This window comes from Amblyomma mixtum, chromosome 9 (assembly GCF_055824585.1).
Source record: "Amblyomma mixtum isolate Tamu chromosome 9, ASM5582458v1, whole genome shotgun sequence".
Lineage (NCBI taxonomy): Eukaryota > Metazoa > Arthropoda > Arachnida > Ixodida > Ixodidae > Amblyomma > Amblyomma mixtum.
Window position 1 is genome coordinate 71,642,002 of NC_143020.1, and position 18,154 is coordinate 71,660,155.

Genomic DNA, 18,154 nt, shown 5'->3' on the forward strand with positions numbered 1-18,154 from the left:
AGATGCTCAAACCACCAGGGCAACGTCGCGGTGTGATAATTGATTCCCCATGTCACGACTTCGCGCCTTTGGTCACGGTAGTGGTGGGGATGGCGTACATACACAGGTGGGATTGGCCTTATTGAGGCCGGTCGGCGATTGGTCTGCCTGAGTCACTGATTTAAGGGATTTCGTCCCTTCCACTGATCCGTAAGACCAGTGTCCTCTCAAAACTTCAACACCGATCGTGACAATAATCGTCGTTCAGATCGGGAGCCCCCAGGGTACACGGTGCGTGAGACGCCGTCCATGGGAACCTTTAGTCTCCTCAGGCTTTCCAGGAGTGTCTCACGCTCGGAACAAAAACGCGGGCATGCTAAAATGAAATCGTTCACATCACCCGCCACATCACAGTGTACATACATAGATGAGGTGGCTCGGTGAATCTTGTGAAACCATACCGGCGTACAAGCAGAGTTTGTGCGCACTCGATACAAAAGATTGGCTCTGTCGCGCGGCAAACCTCGCGTAACGCGAGAGAGGTGCAAAAGTGGCCGAAGTTCAGAAAAGTGTTGCACCACTAACTGCCTAGCGAAGTTCTCCTCCTTTGGGACAGCCACCAGAGATGGATAAGACCAGGCTTCTTCAGCCGAAGGTATGCCGACGTGTTACCATCGACTCCAACGTGAGGCGGTCGCCACTGGAAGAAAACTCAAAATCCTTTCAAATGTAGCTTCCTCACCATGATGAGAGCTAAGAGGCTAAATTTATCACCGGGTATCCGTCTTCGCAGGCGCTGTCGTACAAGCTGTGGGTGAGACAGACTCAAAATCTGCACTTCCATGCCCACAGATAGTGTGCACACTTGTCGCACCAGCTATATTCATATCCATAAAACAAATGAAAGCTGAGAAAGAGACGACGAACATGGGTGCTCCCACCGCAATGCATTGGCCTTGCCTTGTGTGCTTCGGTGGCTTGATTCCAGCGAAGCGTTTCTCCACTGCTGCAGCCAACCGTCAGGCGTCGCTATTAGCGGCGTGCTTGAGCATGTAATCTAGCCACAACCCGCGGCCAAACCTTTCTCACAGATGTTGAAGCGTAGCCAGGCACATTAACTGACCGATGACCTCGATCGTGAGAATTAATTATTTATTCTTATTTTATTCTTTATCTCTGCTTAAGAGATGTGCCCCAGCCCTGCGATGGCAGGTGCTCCCAGCGGATGGGCAGATTGTGATGACGCCGCAACGTCGCGTGGCTTATGTTGTCCTGTAGATCCCTGTGTCGATCCCATGCCTCCTAGGTTGCTCTCCGGGCAGCACCTGCTAGAGTCATGCTCGTGATTTTTCGCTCGCAACGTCGACCGCGGATTTTCTGGACACATGTCCAACACTCTCGGACAAAAATTGTGAAAATTGGAAAATTTTCAGATGCTGGTAAGGAAATATATAAGGTAATGGTCCATTCTTGTGATATGTAGCAGAACCTTTCTTTTGAAGTGTTTCCATCGATCGCATCAAACAGTTAATACTGCCATGGAAAACTAATGTGGAACGGTTTTGACGGCAGCAAAAACGTTAATAGAAAAAAAAAATGCAAGACTGCCATCGAGTGATCTTTGGATATACTGAGTGTTATAGTGCAATCTTGTATTACAAGAAAAAATTGCATCCATGAACGGCTTTGCGCTCAAAAATTCTTTTGTGCAGAATATTTTGGGTATGACGAGGCCTTTAACGCGAAGAGGCTATTTAGTTATGGCAGCTCCAAGCACTTGGTCGGCGATGCACAATAAGCGTCACTTTTCATAGAAGAGAGTACTGAAAATGTCGTGAGTGATAATAAATAGTACGAAGACGTCTGATAAACAGAACACTGTGCTCTTAACACAATATCCGATACTTCACAGAGGTTTGGGGACGTGGTAGGATACTTCAGCATTGACAAAAATTTCACTGCAGCACATCGATTCATTTTTTAGACGATTTTCAATAGCGAAATAAAATAATAAATCAACTTTTCTCGGATGTAACAGCTTCGATTCCTTCAGTAATGGGCAATATATTTTTGTTTTCTCCATAATTTCGTGCGACGTTTTGGCTCTTTTAAGATTCCATCATGTAGGGCACCGGTACAAATTTAAGCACTGATCTTGCCCAATGTGAAACTGTTGGATGCAGTTAAAACATATCCTCACCTTTTACCGAGATATTATAGCTTCGCGTTTAAAAATTTGCTAAAACATTGATGCCATCCGGTAAAGATAATTTTAGAAACTTGTGCCAACGTAACGGTTTGTGTCCTGGAAGCTCATATCTTTTTCAACCGGAAAACGATAGCACTGCCTGGTATTGCAACCTCATGAAGGCTAAGTCATCGTTTGACCTTTTTGCGTCTCTTCCCCTTAAAGAATCCCATGAATATTAAAAGCCCGAGAAAGAGTGGCTACAGTCAGACAGGAATGCTTGGGGACTGCTGGGTGAATGCCGACAGAAGACCTGGGCGATCATTCGTCGTACTTCCTGATCGATTGTAGGCAGAATAATCTGCCACAGTGCGATTGATCTATCGTACCCAGTAGTCCCTATGAATGAGTTCCGTTTTGTGAGTGTTTTCGATTCCTTTCCCCTTGGCTCGCTGCTTTACCTCTGAATTTCTAGTAATGCCAACTTTTGCCAATCTATGAAGCCATCTATCTTCAAGTGTGACCATAACCGCACGTATCACGCGAATTTCCTTTCTCATGAGAAATTGAAACCTGTTGCAGCGGCTGTGGCGAAAAAAAGCGAAAAACGAAGATACTTTCTTTTTTTATTATCGCAAAAATAAGGCCTTCTAACTTTATGCAATACAGCGGCATCCCGTGGCCTCCCAGAAACAAAAGCGACTTTAGTTCAGCCAATAGAGTTCAAGATTCGGCAGCAACGAAGCAAGAAGGCAGGCATATGCGCATGGGAAAGTGCAGAGGGCAGCAGGGGATGCAAGTTATTGCTATAACTATCTCCACAACATATGGACCTCCTAATCCCACTGCAGTAAAGAGCAGCTGTCTTCGAACTGCTAGGTCAAATTGGTAGTTTGGATCACGCAGGGAATTTTGAAAAAAAGTAAGAAGTGCCGAATTTTATGTCTAAAGTGGTGAAGTTTTGTTGAAGTATTTCAAAGTGTCTTATTCTTTGCTTAATTTCAGTTTGGTTTTCTCTTTTTTGACTTCGTTCACTGTGGCAGTCCTCTGCGTTTTGTGAAACAGAACTAGTGATCTCATGTATTTTATGTCTCGTGACTTACATCTTGAGAGAAAAATATTACAGGATAAGCGTACTTCGGGTTTACTTACGAATATTTAGGTAAGTCCTCGTCCGATATTCCCAGTACGAAGTGTCATGTGTCAGTAGAAGGGACCAGTGGATCACCGCTAAATGTGGGTATGACCGTTATTGACGATTTATTCCGTTTCATTGATGGAAGCTAGACCATGGAAAGGCCTTTTGCGTTCATTTTTTTGGTCACCCGTCTGGCTGTCTTCCTAACGACTTTCATTTCTACCATGCAGCCCCAAGACGCCGTTTCGATACCTGGAACTGTACTCGCTGAAGGGACAACTTTTCATCTGCATTTCAGAGGTCCTGCAATTGAAGACTGAACCATTCAGGCAAAAATTCCTACCTGCATCCAGGTCCCTTCAATACTTCCTTGCAGTGAGTAAAAAATATTGCCATTTGCAAATTAAACCCGAACACTACAGCAAAGATTCTTTATAAGAACTAAAAAAGTTAAAATAACTTAAAAGGACTCTGTGGCTCTGTGGCGACATCAGCGCATCGTGTAGTTTGTCCTCGCATTTGTAAAAAGCGCAATAGCCCGCAAGGCCCAGTTTTAACGCGCGGACCAAAAAAGCGAATACGAAGTCTAACGCGACACTTTCAGGGTAACTCGGAAAAATCGTCAAACGTCTTTCGTAAATGTCGACAACCTTATAGAAGAGTTTAGGGCCATTCTATGCCAACCGCACCAGAGTTCGTGCTCGACATTGAGCGATTTCTTGTGGAAAATTATGGAACTTTACTGCTTTCGGGAGCAATTTTCCAAAATACTTTTCGGAAATAGTTTTCCTGTCCCGTAATAGCACCTTTAATTTTCCAGGCGCGTGCAAACTAGGCGTCATTTCTGCATTCACCTAATATAGATTATTTTTATTTTATGCTTGAAACATTTCCTCGTATCGGCTAGCAAATCGGCTAGAAATTTTTACGAATTTTTAGTTCATTATTTCAGTCTAGGAAGCTGAGTTTTTGCGAATATTTTTGTGAAAACATGTGCGGTATTCCTGAGAAATATAAAACTTTTATTCGATTGCGTAGGAAATGTACTACGTGGTAAAAATGTTTTAACTGACATACCGAAATCCAAATTTCAGCAAAACTTTTTAAGATTTTGAAAAGCAGCGTTTTGAGCGTTTTCGGCCTTAAATTTCGTACTGAGGCCTCCAAAGAGAAGGTACAAGCCCGTCTGACAGATGTTATTGTGATTATCGAGTTGTTTTTAAGACATTATCGAAGTGTTTTTTTTCTTTAAGGAGAGAAAAAATGTTTTTGAACTTCAGTGCCACACCATCGGTCATTGTTCCCCCTAGCTACTGCTACCTAACTCCACGATATGACAGCGGCACTGCTGAAATTTTAAGGCGAAAGCCTTTAATGGCTCATGCTGGCGGTGACCGTCCGTGCGCTGGAATCGTGCCAACTGTGGCCTCTCCTCCGCGCAGCGGCGCAACCTCCTCCCCTCTTTAGCAACCGGCGCGCCGGTGGGGGGCGCAGCTAGCGCAGCTGGGCATAGCAACCGTGACGACACACAGTAGCGCTACATCGAGCGCGAGCGCGTTGGCGGTGGCAGCTGCCCTGCCGCTCCTTCGCCAGACGACTCGTTGCAGTCCAGTAAGTGAGACGCATGGCTCCGAAGCGGCCCAGTGATTCCGCGGTAAGAAGTTCGGGGAAGCGGCAGTGGGTTGACCCCAAGGCTTTCGCCAAGCACACTTCAGAATTTCCGAAGTGTCTTCGGTAAATTTTTTATTCTATGTACTTGCTATGTACTTGCACGTTCAGGCGTTCATGCTGCCACGTTGTGAGCGCAGGTGACTCCAGCATTTCTTACGTAATGCGTGAGCAAAATAAACAGACTCGGGCATCTGGTACAGCGCGTATGATCGCCCCAAGAGACCAGCGCCTCGCCGCTATTGCCCGAAACCAACGAATTTCATTGCACTCTGATAAATAATATGCAGTGCATTCTTTATCCAAAATATCAGCGCAAAATCGCTGATATATGTTCTCCAACACCGACCATGGATCTTGTCGCCGTACGTACTATCAGGAGCAATATGAACTCAAGTAAAGCATGAAGTTGGGCTAGTTGATTCTTGGAATCAGTCATAATAAAACTCCACGAAGAAGACAGGACAACAAGACGAGACACGAATACGGACACACAAGGGGCCGACTTCCAACTAGTTTTATTACGTGAAAGAAGAGAAGGGTCTTTAACATGACAAAAAAAGAACAAGAAACAAACCCCGACAAACTGAGCACGAGGCAGCGACACACAATAATACACACAATACTGCAAGACAGTAACAGCCCGCCACGGTGGCTCAGTGGTTACGGTGCTTGGCTGCTGACTCGAAAGACGCGGGTTCGATCCCGGCCGCGGTAGTCGAATTTCTATGGAGGAGAAATTCTAGAAGCCTGTGTACTGTGTGATGTCAGTGCAAGTTGTAGAACCCCAGGTGGGTGATATTTCCGGAGCCCTTCACTACGGCGTCTCTCATAGCCTCTGTCGCTTTGGGACGTTAAACCCCATAAATCAAACCGAACAAGACAGTAACATTACCACGTGTGCATTAGACCTGATAGATAGCCCGTTCTTTTTACTCGATAAATAAAAAATTGTGTCAACACGCCCTTTTTGTCTTTACCGAGGAAAGAGATAGAATATTACTGTCATGCATTATTGTGTGTCGCTGCCTCGTGCTCAGCTAGGTGCGTTTTTTTGGTTTATGAGCCAGGTGCGTTTATGGGTTAGGACCTCGCTGTGACGTTAGCGTTGAAGACATTCATCGGTTTCCTACAAGAGCTGACAAGCCTCCGCCCATTTCATTCGCTTCAATAACCGGAAACACAAAGAGCAATGGCACGCTAAAGGCAAATTAATCAGGGAAAATGATACCTGTTAAGGCAGAAGCCTACGGCGCCCGTAGGCTAATTCCCCCGCTACCGTGTCCGTCTGAAGTCGGGAGGGGTTAGGAATGGCGACAGCGGGTCGCGCGCTTCGGATGCCGTCCAAGGCTGCGGGAAAGACCGCGACCGCCTTGTCGGGGACCACGGGGCCGACGACCCCTTGAAAGAATCCCTTGACAAACATAGAAGTGGGGGTGGCGGACAATAAGGTCGACGACTCCTTAAACCCCCGACTGTCTAGCTAAGCAGTGGCGCCTCCAGAGTCGGGCTCTAGCGAGCACTGGGCTCCGCCTACTTGTATGTGCAGTGCCACTGCAGCAGTATTGGTTGGAATTGGGCGAGAGCCGGTTTATTAAAGCTCCGCCCAATTATCGAGGGGATAAAAACCGCTGCAAACAAAGAGCGGGGGGGAGCGCGCCGAGTCTCAGTCTCGGCCGCTTTTCTACAGCCCTTTTTTTAAACAGCCCTTTTTGACAGCCTTTCTTTGAACCGCCTTTTTCTTAAGTTCGTTGTGTTTTGGTCTCGTCCGCAATAAATCAGTTCTTTTTGCTTCCCAAGAAGTTTGGAGTTGCTGCCCCAACCGGCAACGTGTCGCAGGACGAGCGGACGAAGTACCGCTGACCAACGTGCGATCGGACTAACAGGCCATACCGCGACCTTTTGTATTTAACTGGTGCCGTGACCGGGATAGTCCGAGCGGCTTTCTGCGAGCGGTTGGAGGCAGTACCTTCTGGAAGATTGACGGGGCAACATCTTGGTAAGAAGCCCCGGGGACCAAGATACAAGTGAGGCGATACCCTTGCGAGAGGCCTCGGAGCCAAGACTCCGCGACAGCGCCAAGGAGCGAGCGAAGCGAGACCGACGGAGCGAAGCGCCGCGACCTCGGCGGCACCTGAGATTGGCGACTCCGTCCACTGCGAGGACGTGGTGGGACAACTGCGAGCCCTGGATGCCGGCTACTCATTTGCGCCTATGAACGCAACCTGCCGCTGCTGCGCTGCAAGTGCCATGATCGACAGCCCGGTAACAGAGTGAGTTTCTCCAGTCTCACTTTACTTGCCTCAGGAGTGCTTGAGCCGCAAGGTTAAAGTAACCGAGGCGCAATGAGTACATTAGGCTGGCGAAGTGGTTATGGCTGTGGATATTGGGATGGCCATGAGCGAGCCCCAATGTCAGAGGCTGAGCGAGCCAGAGCAAAAGAGAGAAGCGACGCGTACATTCTAGACCTCAAGCGTCAGTTAGCGATAGCCGAAGAGAAGCTACGGCAGGAGAGGAAACGGATTAAGGAGGAGCAACGCTCACGAAGAGCGTCTAGTGCACTGCCGGAGCCGGCACAGACACAGCCATGCCTTATTAGCGCGGATGACGCTGATAAAACGCTAACCGAGGAGGTGAATATAGAGGATAGCAGCAGCAGAAGTCAGTCGGTTCCGTCAGAGAGCAGTCAAGAGGAACCTCGGGTTCCTGCAGACAAGGCAGCGATCACTAGCGTCGAGGAGCCGCGAGTTGTGGAGTCAGGCATTATTGTTGACAAAGACCAGGAGTCTTTGAATCTCAAGGTGGAGGTGAGCTCCACGGATGTGCCTGGGAAGAATTCGGCCAGTGATCAGACGGTGCAGGTGGTATGTTCCGAGGCAGCCGAGCATGCTGTTAGTGATACTAATGGCACTGAAGAGCGCGACAAGATGGAATGCTCGGCCGGCCGGGTTGCCCACTGCGACCTTTTGTTGGCAACTGAAACGCCGGTATGCCAGACAGGGTTGGATGAAAGCGCCATGTGTGTTCAGACACCATGCGCAGCACTCACAACGGTGTCGGAGAAGCCAGCAGCACAGCTGGGTAAGTGCGGCTGTTCTGAGTCGGAAAAATCAGACCCGTGTAACGCCGCGATAGGCCTCGGCGTAGATGAATGGAGTCTGAGCAATGACGACGACGACGGATTCATCTTACTCCCTGAAGGAGGCGAGGGTACACCGCCGCTGATAGGGTCGTACCGCGACCCATGCCGCGATCACCTTGCGGTTTTGCGCAACAGGTGGATCGCAAACCCAGATGTCGCTGGTGGTGAACTGGTGGAGCCGGCCGTACCACTTTTTAAGAGGCCCTTTGTGAACGAGAGCTTAGAGGCTTTCTCGGAGGCTTGCGCCCCATATGCGCGCACGGGCGGCGGCCCCGCCGATGTAGAACATGAGCTACGCAACTGGAAAGGACGAATGCTACGACTGTGCACGTTGCAACACGAAATGTTCACTTTCAAGCGAACCAACAATGTGTTTGATCCTGGTGGCTAGCGACGAACGCCTGATGTCCACAGTCGACAGCCTTAGCCCACTCTGCCACTGCCAGGTTGCGATAAGCGCAAAAATGTTATTTGGCTCGAGCACACGATGGGGCAGAGGGTGAGAGTGGGGGAACATGAGCAGTTTACAGCCAAGAGACTGAAAATTGGACAAGCTCATGCTGTTTTGTCTACTGTGAACTCAAGTGCATTGATGTTGGACTCCTATGCTACGAGTGTTTCGACTGTTGTGGTGGCTTGTGAAAAGAAGTTAAGGAGTATGAGTGTTGATGCATGCATCACGTGGTCTTGAACATGCTCTTTGTGCAGTTGTTAGTAGGACGCAGAAGCGCTCCTTTTTTTATATTGTTCGTACAGTGCTCAGTTGAGATCCGTTTTTTTTTTGTGTGTGTGTGTGCTGTCGGGTTTTTTTTTTTTTTTGCTGTTCACGGCCGGGTCTTTGGTACTTTTGAGCGCTTTGGTATGTTGTGTGTACGGCGAGCGTCCACCCAACATTCTTGGTGGGGAGGTGTTAAGGCAGAAGCCTACGGCGCCCGTAGGCTAATTCCCCCGCTACCGTGTCCGTCTGAAGTCGGGAGGGGTTAGGAATGGCGACAGCGGGTCGCGCGCTTCGGATGCCGTCCAAGGCTGCGGGAAAGACCGCGACCGCCTTGTCGGGGACCAAGGGGCCGACGACCCCTTGAAAGGATCCCTTGACAAACATAGAAGTGGGGGTGGGGGACAATAGGGACAATAAGGTCGACGACTCCTTAAACCCCCGACTGTCTAGCTAAGCAGTGGCGCCTCCAGAGTCGGGCTCTAGCGAGCACTGGGCTCCGCCTACTTGTATGTGCAGTGCCACTGCAGCAGTATTGGTTGGAATTGGGCGAGAGCCGGTTTATTAAAGCTCCGCCCAATTATCGAGGGGATAAAAACCGCTGCAAACAAAGAGCGGGGGGGAGCGCGCCGAGTCTCAGTCTCGGCCGCTTTTCTACAGCCCTTTTTTTAAACAGCCCTTTTTGACAGCCTTTCTTTGAACCGCCTTTTTCTTAAGTTCGTTGTGTTTTGGTCTCGTCCGCAATAAATCAGTTCTTTTTGCTTCCCAAGAAGTTTGGAGTTGCTGCCCCAACCGGCAACGTGTCGCAGGACGAGCGGACGAAGTACCGCTGACCAACGTGCGATCGGACTAACAGGCCATACCGCGACCTTTGTATTTAACTATACCGATATTCGCTTCTACGATAACTTGAAAGATGTGAATAAGCGACTCCTTTGGCTCACGCGCAAAAAGGCGAAGTATCTTTGCTATCAGTTTAATTGGCAGAAAATTGAACCGATATTCACGCCAAAGAAGACTGGAGACAGTGTTACCGTCATCATGGAGGAAAGCGGCCTTGATAAAATATAGTAGCTTATTTGCAAATAATGCTGTTCCCAAGACATGACAGTGCACTTGGACACAGGATCATTTAACACGCGTGTGAAAGAATCTCTGCAGCATAATGTAAGGTTTTTGTCACTTTTTCATTTAAATGCTCGAAGCCTGCGCAACAAATCGATGAAATAATCCTTTATCTTGACGAATTCTCTATTCAGTTCGATGCTCTGGCTTTTGCTGAGGCCTGGTTTACGAATGGATCGGAGGTACCACGCATCGGAAATTACAATAGTTTATCTTTGTTTCGGAGGGGGAAAAGTGGAGGCAGTGTGTCGCTGTTTCTAAAGAGCAATATTGCATATCGCGAAGTTCCACAATATTCCGTTATTAACACCGATTTTGAGGTGCTAACCGTAAGCTGCCGCGGTTTACTAGCCGCTGTTGCTCATCGTGCGCCTTCTGGTAATGTTTCTTAGTTCACTACCTTCCTCGATGAAATCTTTGATTACGTCTCACTGAATAATCTGAATGGCTCACTCAGAGCTAGGCGCTGTGAATATTAATTGTTTGTTTAACATGACAGTCACGAATGACTTTTTAGCGGTACTACATTGCCATAATTATGAGAGTCTAATTGAATCTGCTACAAGAATCACAGATAGTTCAAGCAGTTTGATAGATGTTTGTTTCACGAATGACATAAGCCGACACATTTTTTGTGATGTTTTAACGCTTGGAGTGAGGGACACATGCCTATTTTTACTTTGCTCTAACACGCGATCTTACTCTGAAGCTCGACAGATCACATACAGAAGAATTGATGAGGAAAGTTTGGCCCATTTTCGCTATCATGCCATCAGTGAGGACGGGGGGGGGGGGGGGGGGGCAGAGAACAAAAGACAGACCCATATAACTCGTTTGATTTATTTATGGAAGTTATAAACAGACTCTATACCCAAGCTTTTCCAGAAGGTTCTTATCGGAAAAGTAAAAGATCTAGAAAGCCGTGGATTAGTGGCGCTCTGTATAAGAGAATTAAATAAAAGATTTGGATGTTTGCGGCCTTCGCAAAGACAAAAATGCTGAACTATTTCGTGAATTAAAATAAAAATAGAAATAAACTTGGTGCTGATATAAAAACGGCACGTACAGGGTATTATACAAACATGTTTGCTGAGTCTAACAGCTCAATGAAACGTGACAGTTATTAAATAATTTACTTGGCCGAATAAAAAACAACATGCTACCTACACTTCAAATTGGCAATAGTGATTATTGCGGCACAGATTTATCAAATAAGTTTAATGACTACTTTGTCGCTTCTCGTAAGTCTTCACACATAGGAGATAACCACAAAGACCCGACGACTTACTTATCCAGCATATTAGTTGATTGCATTTTTCTACCACCTTGAGGCGGCAGCGAAGTAATTAACATCATCACGTCTCTTCATGATGCATAGACAACGTCTCAACAAGACCAATTAAATCTACAGCGGACATTGTCGCTCGTATATGTAACTGCATGCTTAGTGCCGGCTGCTTTTCCGACAAAATGAAAATTGCTCCTGTTACTGTTTCACATAAAGGAGGTGATGTAAGCAGTTTGGTCAATTACAGGCCTATTTTCGCCTTAACAGTATTCTCAAAGGTGGCCGAGCATATAATAAATCGCCGTTTCTACGATCACGTTAATAGAAACGATATAACTATAAACCAACAATACGGTTTTCAGAAAAACTGAACAACCGAGTCTGCACTGCTGGAAATAAAAGAGCGAACTCTTGAGAATCATGAAAATAAGCTTATAACTCTAGGAATATTTTAGATCTCCGTAATGCCTTTGATTCTGTCAATCACAATATTTTACTCAGGAAATTAAGTTGCTGCGGGATAAGAGAAATTGCACTAGAGCTGATTCAAAGCTACCCAGTAACCGGATCCAGTTCACCAAACTCAATAACGCAAGCTCCCACATACGTCTTGCCACCACTGGTGTTCCCCAGTTGTCTATTTTGGGACCAGTTCTGTTCCTAATTTACATAAATGACATAGTTAATTTACCCCATACCAAGGACATTATATTTATGCAGACGACATTAACATATTTTTCGCTGGACATGGCTGTCAGGACTTACAGATAATGGCGAACGCCTGGCTACAAGAACTGTCATTGTGGCTAGAATCAAATGAACCAGCATTAAACGTGGCTAACCCAAATTACATTCTATTTAGAGCTAAAAATAGGAAAGTAGACAGTAAGTTTCCCGGCACATTTGAAAATAGTCGTCTTACCCAAGAAACATAGATAAAATTTTTAGGCGTCATGTTTCAAGAGCATCTCGTTTGGACTGCCCATACGGAATACATGCGCCCAAAGACCGTCCGATCCGTGGGTGTACTAACAAAATGTAGAAACCTGTCCCCAGATAAGGTAAAATTACAAATATATGAAGGCGAAAGCCTGTAATCGCTCACCCTCGCGGTGTCCGTCCGCGCGCTGGAATCGTGGCGCAACCTCCTCTTCTCCTTAGCAACCGGTGCGCCGGTGGGGGGCGCAGCTGTGCATAGCAACCGTGACGCCACACAGTAGCGGTAGAACGAGCGCGCGCGCGTCGGCGCTGGCAGCTGCACACGGCTACTTCTCCAGACGTCTCGTTGCCGTGGTGTGAGTGAGACGCATGGCTTCGAAGCGGCCCAGTGTGATTCCGCGCCGAGCGGTTCGGGGAAGCGGCCGTGGGCTGACCACAAGACTTTCGCCAGCAAACTTAAGAATTTCCAAAGTGTCTTCGGTAACATTTTGATTCCCTTTTTCATTCATACTTGTATTATGATTACGTCTCACTGAATAATCTGAATGGCTCACTCAGAGCTAGGCGCTGTGAATATTAATTGTTTGTTTAACATGACAGTCACGAATGACTTTTTAGCGGTACTACATTGCTATTTTCTTTAGCTTTTGGCCTGTGGCTCATCCTAAAGACTGTATGCACATTTGTAAAATAAAATAAAGTTTGGTTTGGTTTGGTTTGGACTGGGGTGCAACTACCACCACAAACCAGAAGAAAATTCTCGCCTTGCTGAGATGAGCGCTTGATGCGATTGCAGATATTCCTTTTAGTAAGGACACGCACTACCTTCATTTAAGATATAACATGTTAACCATACAACCAAACTGCAAGAAGAAACTGGCAATGTACTACAATAAAAGGCTAGTTACAGCAGATAAACATGATTTTGAGCAACAGTATCAAATTTCAAGTTCAGCCTATGATTTCCGGTGACACAATTACCAAGCCTGTAAACCCCGTACAAATTACGGTTTTCAGAAGTTAAACTATCAGATACCAAACTTATCAAACACACATCGCGGAATGCTAGATTTAGCCCTCGAAAACTGTGCACTAAACAACTTTCAAAACGCAGTTCATACAATGTTGGCTTCCAGTAGGTAAACTAATGATTTTGTGTGAACGGCGACAGCAGTCGCCGTCGTGTTTTTGTTTCATAGCTTGTTTGTACCGAGCGGCACTAGTCGCTGCCTTGTTGCTTTTGTCTTTGTGAGGGACTATGGTCCCTTTGTATGAATAATCAGTCCAATAAACTTCTCTTCGAAGACTACACAGACTCCCCCTGTGTGGTTTTTAACATCTACGTTGTCTTCCCGTGATTTACATCTTCTTTGCTTAATACGAGCGTATGTTGGTTTTGAGCTGCCTTAAATGGCTTTGTGCTTGTTCAATGCACATGAATTCCGGAATTAATGCTCTTTGTTGCTGTTGTTGAATGTCTTTGTCCAGGTCGACACTCCCTCTTCAGTTGTTTAACACCTTTAGCCTCTACGTCCTCGGTTTCTGTATTTCATTAACCGAAATAAATTATCATTATTAATATTATTATTATTTGACCTTCAGATAAAGCAAAGGAGAGGAAAGAGCATAACTGCCCTCTTGGAACAGTGGACACCCCAATCGTGCTTTAAGCTACGTGGCGGTAGTGACAGATGTGCGCTGCATGCGTTGGCATTGACAACGTTGTGGCAGAAGCGCGGCACTGAAACCATAGGCCGTCGTCCTTCAGTGTGTTCACTGTCGTTGACGTGGACAACGTTTTACACTCCGATGATTTGAAGGAAAGGAAGTCGCATAAGTGGCTCCCTGGGTCAGGTATGGGGGGGGGGGTGCTAAAAAAATGGCGGGGGCTTAGCTTTGGTTAAGCCCGGTAGGTTGCGAAAGCAAAAGCGCAGCGCCTCCAAAAGAAGGAACGCAGTGCGCCGCGTCTACAGGTCACGCGTGGCTACCGGCCGCAGCTGTGCGACGACTCGACTTGGTAGCCCAGCGCTCACCCTGGCATGACGTCACGCTATGACGTCACTTGGCATGGCTGACGTCATAGGTCATTCTAAATGTCACGCGTGGCTACCGGTAAATTAGTAAATTGGTTTTTTAGGAAAGGAAATGGCGTAGTATCTGTCTGACATATACGGCGGACACCTGAACCGAGTCGTAAGGGAAGGGAGGAAGGTAGCAGTGAAAGAAGAAAGAGAGAAAGAGGTGCCGTAGTGGAGGTCTCCGGAATAATTTCGACCACCTGGGGATCTTTAACGTGCACTGACATCGCACAGCACACCGGCGCCTCTTGCGTTTCGCCTGCATCGAAACGCGGCCGCCGCGGTCGGGTTCGAACCGGCCGCCGCTGGGCGACGACTCGACTTGGTAGCCCATCTCTCACCATGGTATGACGTCACGCTATGGCGTCACTAGGCTTGGCATGACGTCATAGGTCATTCTAAATGTCACGCGTGGCTACCGGCCGCCGTTGCGCGATGACTCGACTTGGTAGCCCATCTGTCACCCTGGTATGACGTCAGAGGTCATTCTGTAGGTCAAACGTGGCTACCAGCCGCCGCTACGCGGAAGGCCGTTCATGAGCGGAATATTGTTTTCGCAATAAAAGAGATGTGAGCTGCATGCGTTAGAGCTGACAACGTTGCCGCAGACACGCGGCACTGCAACAATAAGCCGCAGCGTTCACTGGGTGAGCAAACTCGCGATCAACCATTCGGTGCCCGTTCCCGCGTTTCGCGGCGTCGCCGTTGTGCTGCGCTAGCTGCGCGCTCTCCTGGCGCCATCATTCCCGCACGCCCAAGCCGAAACGCTTGGCCGTTCGCCACTGCGTACGATATTTGTCCGGTCTCTTCTGCGACGTCACCCACCCGCCCTGTGACTGATGTTTTTCACGTGGCTCGGCTTAAACCATGCCACACCCCTGATAAGTCTTGTCCTTCTTAGTTGCGTGTGTAACGTTGTAGCGATGTTGTTGTCGAATACTGCAGGAGCATCTCTTCTATAATGTTTCAACAACATCACTGTATTAATTAAGTGTGCTAATGTTGCTCAACATTTTGCAATGTTGCTCTAACATTTTAACAAGTAATTAAACATTGTGCTACAAAGGACAACGCAGGTAACACTGGTGCAATGTTGTAGCAACGCCATGAGCTACCAGGGTTAAGGGAAGTGTACATAATCCAAGCGGCTTTTCTGGTCAATGTCGCTGGCGAAAACAATGCGTCTCTACTCAGGGTATGGACTACGTAATTCACGCCGGCGTAACATCCCACGCTGCTAGGACATCAACTAAAAGGACACACAAGTAAACACCGACTTTTTTTGCAGTGTTTTTATGCGAACTTCTTTTCACACTGGCAGACATCAATAGAACATTTCTCACCTCGCTGTTCCGTGCGGTTTTCCTTGCTTTGTTATGTTTTTTATAATAAATAGCCACTTACAACAACATAACAGAAGTTTAGGTTTACGGAGTTCAACGTCACAAAGCGACTAAGGCTATGAGGGACACCGTAGTGAAGGACTCCGGAAATTTCGACCACCTAGGGTTCCTTAATGTGCACTGACATCGCGCAGTACACGGGCCTACAGAATTTAAATAAATTGGTAAATTGGTTTTTGAGGGACGGAATGGCGCAGTATCTGTCTCACATATCTCGGTGGACACCTGAACCGCGCCGTAAGGAAAGGGAGGAAAGTGCGAGTGAAAGAAGAAAGAGAGACAGAGGTGCTGTAGTGGAGGTCATCGGAATAATTTTGACAGCCTGGGGATCTTTAACGTGCACTGACATCGAACAGCACATGGGCGCCTTTTATTGCGAAAGCAATATTGCTTGCACTTTTCCGCCGTCGGCGGAGGTCGTTCCTTCGCTGTCACGTGGCACAACCACGTGACAGCGTGACGTCACGATTAGAGGAGAGCAGGGGCCCCAATTCGTCTCTTTGGCCGTAGTCGTTCCTTCGCTCGGCGCGGCGGCTACCACGTGACGGCCTCCTCGGCCCGCCGCGTGAGGACGCTCGCTAGGAGAGGATACACAGGGCGCCGCAGGGGCGCTCTGCTTAGTCATGTCTGAGGAGTTGTACAAGGCGCCGCTGGAGCGACGTGCTGCGCGCAAACGCCGGCGCCGTGCCGAGGAGACAGATGAAGAAAGAGAAAGGCAAGAGCGGTTGGCTAAGCAACGCGCCTATGCCGCAGAATGGCGAGCCCGGCGGCGTTCCACAAGTTCTCTTTCTTTCAGTCGCAACAACATGGCATCGCGCCGAACGGGTGGTGGCGTTCCTCCCTTCCTTTACGGTGCGGTTAGGGTGTCCACCGAGGTGAGAGAGAATTACTGCGCCATTTCCTTTCCTCAAAAAGTCGGTAGCCACGCGTGACCTGTAGACGCGGCGCACTGCGTTCCTTCAGTTGGAGGCGCTGCGCGCTTTCGCAACCTACCAGGCTTAACCAAAGCTAAGCCCCCCGCCATTTTTTTCGTTCCGCCTCCACCAAAACGCGGACGCCGTGGTCGGATTCGACCACGAGTATTCCGGCTCGCAAATTGGTAAATTGGTTTTAGAGGAAAGGAAATAGCGCAGTATCTGCCTCACATATCACGGCGGACACCTGAACCGCGCCATAAGGGGAGGGAGGAAAGAAAGAGAGAAAGAGGTGCCGTAGTGGAGGTCTGCGGAATAATTTCGACCACCTGGGGGTTCTTAACGTGCACTGACATCGCACAGCACACGGGAGCCTCTTGAGTTTCGCGAAACGCGGCCCGCCGCGGTCGGGTTCGAATCCGGGTACTTCGGCTCGGTAGACGAGCGCCTTACCACTGAGCCACCGCGGCGGGTACTCCGGCTCGTTAGACGAGCGCCTTTACCACTGAGACATGGCCGGCTGCTGACCCGAAAGACGCGGATTCCATCCCGGTCGTGGCGGTTTAATTTCGATTGAGGTGGAATTCTGTACTTTCCGGCTCGGTAGACGAGTGCCTTTACCACTGAGACATCGCGGCGAGTCCAGAATTCCACCTCCATCGAAATTAAACCACCACGGCCAGGATGGAATCCGCGTCTTTAGGGTCAGCAGCCGAGCGCCATGACCATTGAGTCACTACGGCTTCCACACAACATAGCAGAAGTCGACGTATACACATTCATTGAAGCATATGACACACACCTTTCTGCCACTGTCAGAGATCTCCTTCTGAGCCACCTCACGGTGTGATCACAAAGCTTTGGTGCCAACACGACTCTTCCTCCTTACTACACCATTCACTCAGCCGATGAAATTAAATGGACCGGCGTGTAGTCACGGCGCTTTCAGCCGATTCTGTCTCCTTGCCACTTTTACTTGTTTAGGTAATGCTGCTGCGCAATTCTCAGTAGAAGCGGGTACCCGAAAATGGCAGTGGCTTAGCTCAGCTAGGCCAGGATATACTTAGCGAAAGCAGTTTCATCTACTGACATTTCGGTAGCGGCGTCGCATTTCGGCTGGCGGAGCGAGCGAAGGCAAGAGCAACGACGAGGAGGAGGAGGTAAACTTCATTAAAGAAGAGGTCTTAGGCGCGGATTGGGGGGATGTTCCCCTCCCCGCGGTGGGCTCCTCTTCCAGGCCGGACGCCAGGTGGCCGGCCGGCCTCTTCGGCTCGCTCTGTGACTCGAAGTTTAACCTCCGGGTCCGAGCTGAGCAGCGCGGCCTCCCACTGAGATTGGGTAGAGAGCTGCAGACTGTGCGATGGCTTGTCTTGAGTACATGAGGATGTGCGGTGTGTCTGCCTTTTGGTGCCTACAGAGAGAACAGACGGGGCTGTACTGCTCCGGGAACCATATGGAGTACATGTACGGATTAAAGAAAGTGTCTCTGGCATCATATCCAACAGCCGCGGCGGATTCGTGGCGAGGCGCGCGGTGTGACGTCATGTCAGATGGCGCGACGTCCGCCAGCTGCGGCG